Consider the following 10,378-nt stretch of genomic DNA (forward strand, 5'->3'; position numbering starts at 1 on the left):
ATAAAGAAGAAATAATGCTTGTTGACTCTACCTAGCAAATCCTCAGCCAACAATTTTTAAATGAGGAAAGACAAAATGTTAACATTTTGTTCCCAGAATTGGTTATGTGTTGGAAATGTGCTTGTAAGACATACCTGAGATGGAATCAGATCTACATTATTTAAGGTAAAGTCTTCCTCCTGCTTCAAGCCATGGGTTTAATTAATTTTTCCACTTAAATGGATGACTTTTCCTAGGAATATTTCAGTAAAACCAGAATTATCTGATTTGGAACATTTTGAAAATAAACAAATTTGATTTCTATTTCAAGAATCACATATATAATTAAGACAAGGTAAAAAGAAAAATCTTTGAAAAATTCTTATAATATAAAAAAGGAAATTGAAAAAAACTGACAAGTAATATCCTTTAAATTGATTAAAAAAATTACTCTTTATAATCATTAAAATTCATTTTTTTTGTTTCAGAAGACTTTATGTAAAAATCAGATTAGAAGATTCAAGCTAGCGCTAGAATATGACTTCCCCTGTTTGAGTGTGTATGTGTGTGTTCTGTGTGTGTGTGTTGCTGCAGTGTCCATTTCCTGACAACTATATAGTGATTTAATGAGTCTTTGTAAAGCTGGCTCTGTTGTGCGTGGTCAGCATGATATATTATCAAATACAGTATTTCTCATTGTCAAACTTCATTCAGTCTCTGGTTTATAGACTGTATGTCTGGTATTTGTGGATATTTTGGATAAAATTTTAAATATTTTCACTGAAAATTTGAGAAAAATTTATCATGGTTATGAAGCCACGTGAGACATTATGATCTGAGATTCTAGAGTTCTCCTGTAGAACTTCTACTGACTTCATCAATGATTATTCTCATAGGTTAGTAATAGACTAAAGATTAAACTTGTCTTTAGGCAATGTTCTAGTTTGCTAGCTGCGGGAATGCAACACACCAGAGACGGATTGGCTTTTAATAAAAGGGGATTTATTTTGTTAGTTCTTCAGAGGAAAGGAAGCTAACTTTCCAATGAGGCTCTTTTTTACGTGGAAGGCACAGGATGGTCTCTGCTGGCCTTCTCTCCAGGCCCCTGGGTTCCAACAACTTTCCCTGGGATGACTTCTTTCTGCATCTCCAAAGGCCTAGGCTGAGCTGCAAGTGCTGAGATGAGGAATGCCGAGCTGCTTAGGCTGTGCTACCTTGCGTTCTCTCATTTAAGCACCAGCCAATTAAGTTAAACGTCACTCATTGCAGCAGACACACCTCCTAGCTGACTGCAGATGTAATTAGCAACAGATGAGATTCAGTACCATTGGCTTATGTCCGCAGCAACAAAACTATGTATGCTCACCTGGCCAAGTTGACAACTGAATCTAACTAACACAGGCAGAGACTATTAGTTACCTGCCCACCACATATTCCTTATCCCCTTGGGTATATATGTTTGCCCTCATGCAATGTACAATGTGTCCATCAATGAAGTAGACCCACTGACCCCAAATATATATATGCAATGGACAGAATATATAGAAACGAGGTTTCACAATAAGTGAGAGAATGTGAGAGACACACTAGTTTTATGGGACACAGGTTTGTTTAGTTAGGTACTCTAGGTACCTCTAATCTAATGTTGTAGAGAACAAAGATAACTCATATTAGTCTCATGATTGACAATGTCCTTATTTACTAGGCTACTATGACAAATACCGCACAGTGGGTTGATTTAACACAAGGATATTGATTCAACATTTGGAAGTCCAAAATCAAGGTGATAACAGTGCCCTGATTTCTCACCAATGTCTATAACATTTTGTTGCAGGCTTGCCTCAATACTTGTGGTTTTTGGAGTTTGCATCACTGCCTCCCATTTCATGGTGATCTGTCTCTTACTCTTGTTCTGTGGCTTTCTCTGACTTCTCGATTTTTATAAAGCCTCCAGTAAAACAGATTAAGGACACAACCTGATTCAGTTGGTCACATTTAAATAGAACCTATAAAGATTCTATTACAAATGAGTCCACACCTTGACTCAAGTTAACAGATTCAAGGATACTATTTACCAATGTTTTCACATCCATAAGAACATGGATTAAGATTAAGAATGGGTTTTTACTTGGAGCATGTAATTCAATCCAATATAGGAAACAACAGGGTTCCTACGACTTTTTTTTTTTTTTTTGGTAGAATGGCAATGGAGTTCTGGTTGCTATAGGAGGTCTGTGTACCTTGTACCTTTTCCCTTAAATAGGAACAAGTCCCTAATGCTGGGCACATTATCAAGGAGAGCATTTGAAGGCTATTCTTTTTCCTCTGGCAAGTAATAATAGCTATAATGATAATAGTTAATATTTATCAAGTACTTGTATATTCTAAAAGATTAACGATAGTGTTAAATAAATCATTTTAAAATGAGACAGAAACTATTATTATTATTTTAAAATGAGAGAACTGAGTTATAAAGAAGTTAAATAATTTACTCTAGGTTCCAGAGCAACTGTGGTGCCAGGAAACTGAATTATTTATTAAATTTCTACTTTTTGAAAGGAATTGGGGATTTTGGGAGCTTCTTATTACTTTTCTTGATAAACTTGATAAAAGAAACCAATATATTTTATATTTATGCATATTCCTGATCCATTTTCTGGGAAATTTAAATTGTACAGTAATTCATAATTTATTTTTTCAGTTGATATTTTTTTGTAGATGAGAACTCTAGTAACTATAAGCTAGAATTTTATCATTGTAAATATGTTGATCAATCAGTCATTTGGCAAATTAACCTAGACGGTACTGACTGAATTTATGAAACAATAGATGGGTAAGGTATTATAAAGCTTTCCATTCGGAAATGAATAAAAAGTCATTGAATTGAACCTGTCAACTTCAAATATTTTCCTTAAAGTCTTAAAAGAATAAGCAGTTTTTTCATATATTAAGTGAAATTTGCAAAGTATTAAAAAGCACACATTTGCAAATTAAAGCCAATTCACTAGGTTCATTAAAGATACACTTTCCTAAAATGATTTTCTCTTGATTATGAATATTATGATTAAGTGAGTCTTGGCATGTAAATTCCACTTAAGTTCCTTTAAATATGTTGCTTAAGTCAAGAGCTCATATTATCACAGTACATTCACTCAAAATACAAAGAAGTCTACTAAATAACAATTAGGATGACCAATTTGCTTGCTATATGAAGAAGTAATTTTTAAAATAGGCTATCTGTCCTTCTTAAAGTGTGAAAAAGCAATTAAACTCCATAAAATTGTCTTCTCAAAACATGAAAGCATGACATGTAAAATATGTGTGTGGGATGAAAATATAAATGCATATGTGTATGTGTAAATAAAGGGTCATCTGTAACACTAAATATCTCTAATAACTATAACAATTATAGTAATGCTAATGGTAATAACTGCCAAGAAAGACATGAGTTCTTCAGGTTCATGGTGGTTCTAGTCATTTTGTTCATGAGATAATAAAAAATAATGCGAAGAATTAGCATTTACATAATTTATACTAAATACCAAGTACATTCTTTATGAATAATATCACAGTATTCTCACAAAAAGTTCAATGTGCCCTTATTATCCCCCATTGATCAAATGAGTGAATTTAAGCTTGCAGAATAACTTTTCAGAAGATTACATAGGTAGCAAGGGGCTACACAGAGAGGTAATTCTATTATCCATGCTGGCAATCTCTGTTATATTTGCCTCTACCACAGGGGATAGCCACTGGGAAATTTAGAAATTGGACTTTTATAAGTCTGTCTTTTTTTTTTTTTTTTTGGCACGGGCAGGCTCCAGGAATCGAACCCGAGTCTCCAGCTCAGCAGGCAAGAATTCTCTTGCCACTGAGCCACCATTGAATTGCTCTGCTTCTCTATTTTTAAGGTTATTTGTGCAAAAACTTGAGTGTAGGCTCATTCTGACTCCATGGGGATTCTGATACATCAGTGTACTCACAGAGGAAAAAAACACATAAAGCTTAGCTATACTTTATCTCTTTGCAAACAAACTGTAGTGCCAGTAGATATGAAAGAGAAATTATAGGGCCTATATCAATTAACAATTTCTTCTTTAACAAAGTAAGATTTACCTTGATTCTTGTAAAATTACTTAACATTAATGAGCAGTTTATTACCTCTCTGTCCTTTGCTCAATACAATACAAATAACAATAGATAGCACCCCATAGAAAACCAAATAGCTGTTTAATTTTATCAGTGATGTAATCACAACAAAATTCTAATATTAAAGCATCCCTCTGATGCTTATTAGGTGTATCTCACTTCCACAAAGAAAAATAACTTTATAAATATCTCAATTTAGAAACCGATAAATCAGTGTCATTATTTGAAATATCAAAATATTTCTCACTTCATATTAATAGTTGTTAAAGTAGTCCCTTAAATGATAAATTCCCTTAAATAAGTTTTCAAAATGCCATGTTTTACAGAAAATAATCAATTTCTGACCATCTTTTCATGGGTCAGTGTGCTGGTTTGAAAGGAAGTATGCCCCCTAAGAAAAGCCATGTTTTAATATAAATCCCATTTCATAAAGCTAGAACAATCCCTATTCAATACTATATATTTGAGACTGTAATGAGATCATCTCCCTGGTTGATGTGATTTAATCAAGAATGGTTGTTAAGCTGGATTAGGTGACGACATGTCTCCACCCATTTGAGTGGGTCTTGATTAGCTTCTGAAGTCCTATAAAAGAGGAAACATTTTGGAGAGAGAGATTCAAAGAGAACAGAGAATGCTGCAGCACCACGAAGAGGAGAGTCCACCAGCCAGTGACCTTTGGAGATGAAGAAGGAAAATGCCTCCCGGAGAGCTTCATGAAACAGGAAGCCAGGAGAAGATGCTAGCAGATGACGCCGTGTTTGCCATGTGCCCTTCCAGATGAGAGAGAAGCCCTGACTGTGCTTGCCATGTGCCTTCTCACTTGAGAGAGAGACTCTGAACTTCATCAGCCTTCTTGAACCAAGGTATCTTTCCCTGTATGCCTTTGATTGGACATTTCTATGGATTTGTTTTAATTGGGACATTTTCTCGGCCTTAGAACTGTAAACTAGCAACTTATTAAATTCCCCCTTTTAAAAGCCATTCCATTTCTGGTATATTGCATTCTGGCAGCCAGCAAACTAGAACAGTCAGCTTCTGTATAAATGTACTTAAGTCCAATTCATGAAGAAGCCATGATAGTGGTCTGAAGAAAACCCAATGTCCAACCCATGTATGATAAAGCTTGTGTCTCTATATTGTTGGAAAGAGAAGAGATTGCACTCTCTGGTTTCCAGGGAACCCAACTCTACCCTATCACAGCATTTAGTGCATTAAAGTGCATTTGGTGGATTCACATCTTTAAGCCCTATCTCATAGTAAAAGGAAATTTCAAACTTTGAAACAGTGCTATATAAAAATAGCTTCACAATTCCTTTTCAAACACTTCCTACTACTTATATCCTCCTCTCTATATCAGCCTTCTATTTAACATATGAAAGTGGCATTTTATAGGTTAGGTCTACACCTTTCTTGATCTGGTTGGTTCACTATCATTTGTGTCTTCTCCAGTGAGGAAAGTAAAAAATAAAAAAAAGAGAGAGCTATTTGTATGACCATTGAAAAATAGTAAAATATTGTTAAACATCTACTGGATTTAAAAAAAGAATGTGGCTTTCAGAGAAGCAAAGTGAATTTCTCTTCAGAACAATCCTAAGGAGAGCAGTGCATGACCTTTCTTGCATGAGTTACTATATTAGTCAGCGTCCTTTAGAGAAACAGAAACAACAGGAAATATCTGTAAATATGAAATTTATAAAGGCATCTCATACAACTGTGGGAATGAGAGTCCAGAATCCATAGGGCAGGCAGTGAAGTTGGCAGCTCTAATGAAGAGTTTTAGTGAACTCCACAAGACAGTCTTCCCGGCTAAAGAAACAGTGAAAAAGTCTCTTTTAATTAAAAGTCTTCGGCTGATTGGATTATCTCATTGGGGGGAACCATGCCTGGGTTGATCACAGATGTAATCAACCACAGATGCAATCAACTGACTGATGATGTAATACGGAAACCTTTCAGTTTATCAACCAGCCACGAAATATCATTGCGGCAGCAGTCAGGCCAGTGTTTCCCTGACCAGACAACTAGGTATCATCACTTTGCAAAGTAAATATCAGAATCTAACATTACAGTTACTTCAAGATGTTGAGAGTACTACACCCTAAATATCTGGAGGTCTTTGTTGTATTGATAACAACAATAATAATAATAGTCATAATGATAATAAATGCAAAAGAATTAATAATCATCAAATGCATACTACCTTTAGGCACTATGCAAAGTATTTCCTTTCATCCCTGCAAAATCCCAGTGAGGAAGATATTGTTGACCTAATTTAACAGATAATATAACCTAAAAGAAAGGAATTAAGCAATTTTATTCACTCTATAAATACGAACTATTGAGTGCCTCTATTTGTTCACTACTACAGCATGAACAAAACTGCAAAATTTCCTAAGTAGATACTACATTCTAGTTGAGGGCACACAAACTATATTGGATCATCGCAAATGCTAAGTAGAAAATAAATCAGAGGTTAGAAAAGGAAATTTCAGGGAGCAGGGTCCTTGATTTTAGAAAGGATGGCTAGGGATGATTTTACTGAGAAGGTGGCATTTGAGGAAATATCTGAAAGAAGAAAAGTATATCAAGAAGAAGAATTTTCTAGGCAGAAGAAACAGCAAATGCAGAAGCCTAGGCCAGGACTATCCAGTCTAGATGGAGATTAATGAATGAATGGGAGAACAGCATGAGAAGAGGCGGCAGAAGTAATAACTGCCAAAGCAAAAATGTGAACCCAAGTAGTTTTTCCTAGAATCAAAATTCTTAAGTACTATGCAGATGATAAATAAATAAATAATAAACAGATAAATAGACCACAGATTTTTTTCATTAATCTTTCTAGGAGCTGCATTCAGCCCATATATTGATATCAAAAAACACAACTGATGTTATTCAGATAGCTATCCTTCTGTTCTATCAAATGTTAGATTTGTTAATGCAGGTAAAGGTTCTAGAAAAGTCATTAGAAAGATTGACAGATAAATTACTTTTATGAATTTTCTACTCCCAAAAGCAACTGAAATTTTGCACTATACAATTGCATTATACTCTAACTGCCTCACCCTACCTTAGAGTCTAATATACTCTTTTTTCTCCATTTCAGGAGCTTACAATTGACTATAGCAAATGTCTTATGGAAAAAGTCAGCCTCCCACTAAAATATAGCTTGGACTAGTACAGTATATACTTTATATAATGAAAACTCTAATTTGTAACTATCTGTATGATAAGTAAAGACAGAAACAGATAATAGATCTGTTGGTGGAAAGAGAAACTTCTGAAATCCCGGATGAAAAATGTAACAGCAAAGAAGAACTTAATTTAATATTATGGAAAGAGCCCCCATGACCCCACAGTTCATTGTCAAAAAAAGAACAAAATCTAAATGGAAGAGAAGAAGATCCTGCCAAAAAAGAGATAGCAATGATTTGTTGTTGTTTATAATAAGCTCTGTTGAGCAGCAAATGATTCTCTAATAGTACGAAAAAATAGAGAACCTCTAAGCTTTAAATTATTTACTAGAGAATCTAGCTGATTCGATGATTCAAAATTTAAAGTCTTTCTGCTTTAGTGATGATAATATATTGATATATCAGTCCTCCACTATAATTTTTCATATGAACTCTTCTAAGCAGGAAAACAGTCTACATATTGCAGACATATTTAACTTGGCTAAACTATGTAAATGATATGCAGCATTCTAAAAATATCCCACTCCTTTCATGAATATATGGAAAATAAAGGTTATTCACCATAAATATTAAACAACTTAATGGAATCCTGAAGTATTTTAATTCCCTGTATATAGTTTTAATATGCTTGGATATCTTCTAAATGCCAAAACAATAATTTTTTAGTACAATCTTTGATTCTTATCTTGAGGAGGACACTGGGCATGGAAACAGCAACTTCTGGACAGGTGTAACTTGGTCATGTCTTGTGGTTGTCATATATGAAACTTATGCTTGTAAATCTGATTAAAAACTTGACAAATTATCTTGTCATCCTGAAAAGCAAAACAGAGCAAAAGAGTGACAATAAGGAGATAATAAAGTTTCTATTGCTTATAGGCTTAACGATTTTAATGTTAGTCATTTATAAGAAGTATTTTAAGGGAAAAATCTTTGTCACAATTATGAAATCACTCTTAAAAACAAATAACTAAAACATGCTAATTTAAAATGATTTCAATCTCCTTGCTCCCTCCAAAATTACAAATAAACTATTGTATCCAGTTGCTTTGTTATTCTTAGAACACAAATAGCAAGCCATTTATTTGGTAGATTTAAGAAGTTCGACATAAACAAGTCAATGAGCTCATGAAAGTGTAAAAGGCAAGTAAATGTATATATTTTCAGAGCAGACTGGTAATTTCACATTAGATTTCTGCTGAGTATTTGTGGTAGATTGGATTATGTACCATAGTTTAGAGCGGTTTTTCATCTTAATCCACATTCCTTTAGAAGCTAGCCCACTATTGAAGATGTTATTTCTAGCTAAACCATGGCCCAACTGAACATGGTCAGGTCTTAATATGGATTACTGGAGTCCTTTATAAACAAGAGAAATTTAGATGTAATTAGAGAAAACCATGGTGAGGAGTCAGAAGCCAGAAGTCGACAGAACCAGGAAGAGAAAGGAGAGGACATCACCATGTGACATGGGGTGGGGATACAAGCCAAGAAACCACAAAGATTATATGTTACCTTCAGGATGAGGGAGAATACTAGAAGAAGTAAAAACTTTTGAAGAGTCAGATCCCCTTGAAGGTGTGGTTTAGCTACTTCTGGAATTGACATGAAGTTGTTAGGCAAACAATAGACAATCCTTTGGAGTGCAGACATGATAGAAGATTATATGCAACCAGTGGCTTGGACATACACCCAAGGAGAGTCCAGGTGCTGCTCTATGGGACAGAACAGAGACTGTAAGGCTTGTAAAGGTGACTGCTTGCTGTGACCCTTGTTCGGGACTACTTGATGGACTGCAGGTAGCCTACCTCATGTGTTAATGAGGGCTTCAGAAAAGTTATCACTAGGTGTGATGGTTGGGTTCATGTGTCATCTTGGCCAAGTGATGGTGCCCAGTTGTCTGCTCAAGAAAGCACTGGCTTAATCATTACTATGAGGACATTTCATGGACTTAAATCATCAGTCAGTTGATTGCATCCGTGGCTGATTACATCAACTAAGGGGAAAATCCAATCAGATGGGTTTAATCCAATCAGCTGAAGACTTTTAAGGGAGAAATTATGATTTCAGGAGTCAGACAAGAGAATGTTCTTCTCTACTTTAGCCAGCCAACGTTTCTGGGGAATTCATGGAGCACCTTCATCAAAGTGCCAGTTTGCAGCCTGCCCTGTGGAATGTAGACTCGTGCATCCCCACAGCTGCATAAGACATTTCTACAAAATCTCTATTAACAAATGTCTCCTGTTGGTTCAGTTTCCCTAGAAAATCCTGACTAATATAAAAGGTGAAGGTACTGCAAGGTCCCAGAGTGACACAAGGAAGCAGAGAGCTTCTTCCTCCTTCCATGTCCTTCCAACATCCCTTATTGTGAAAAAACTGACCAAGGTGTTCCCTCTAAAGAAGAAATGCTTAAATTTATTTGTTTATCACAGGCAATATGTTGAAGAGTGTCTTGGAAGCTGAGAAGCAGAAAATTGCTAACTGACATAGAGACTCACGATAGAAATTATGCAATGTTATTTAAAAAGAAAAAGCGATTCATGTACGCATATATATGTGTATTTGTGTGAATATATACACACTTTTGTTTAATCATGGTTAGTTTGTATTCCATTTTTACAGTTTAGGGAACTTTGAATTAATGATTACTGAAATCCTGACCCACTCTGATCTCTGCTATGATTACAGTGATGTGGGTATACGAAATTCATCAAATCTTCATGCAACAAAGAAAGGTTCGCATCTCCAAAGTAAGGCAAAGAACCAGAGGAGGGAAAGGGTTAGGGTTTTTATGTGTTCCACATAATTAATGATGTTTTAGATATAGACAGGTAATGAAAAACAAAAGGCAAAGCAAATGTCAACAAACCCATCAAGATAGTAGGCTATTAGTTTTGATTCCTTAGTGATTGTCTATTGAGAGGCAAATTCATGAACAGATTAATATATGCATTTGAAAATGATGTTCCTAGAGCAACATTCTACTGAGATTATTATTTTGAAAAGGGATTATTTCAAGAGACCCTAGCACTACTTGGTATGAAGAAAAACGTATT

Source organism: Tamandua tetradactyla, chromosome 21, assembly GCF_023851605.1.
Source record: "Tamandua tetradactyla isolate mTamTet1 chromosome 21, mTamTet1.pri, whole genome shotgun sequence".
Classification (NCBI taxonomy): domain Eukaryota; kingdom Metazoa; phylum Chordata; class Mammalia; order Pilosa; family Myrmecophagidae; genus Tamandua; species Tamandua tetradactyla.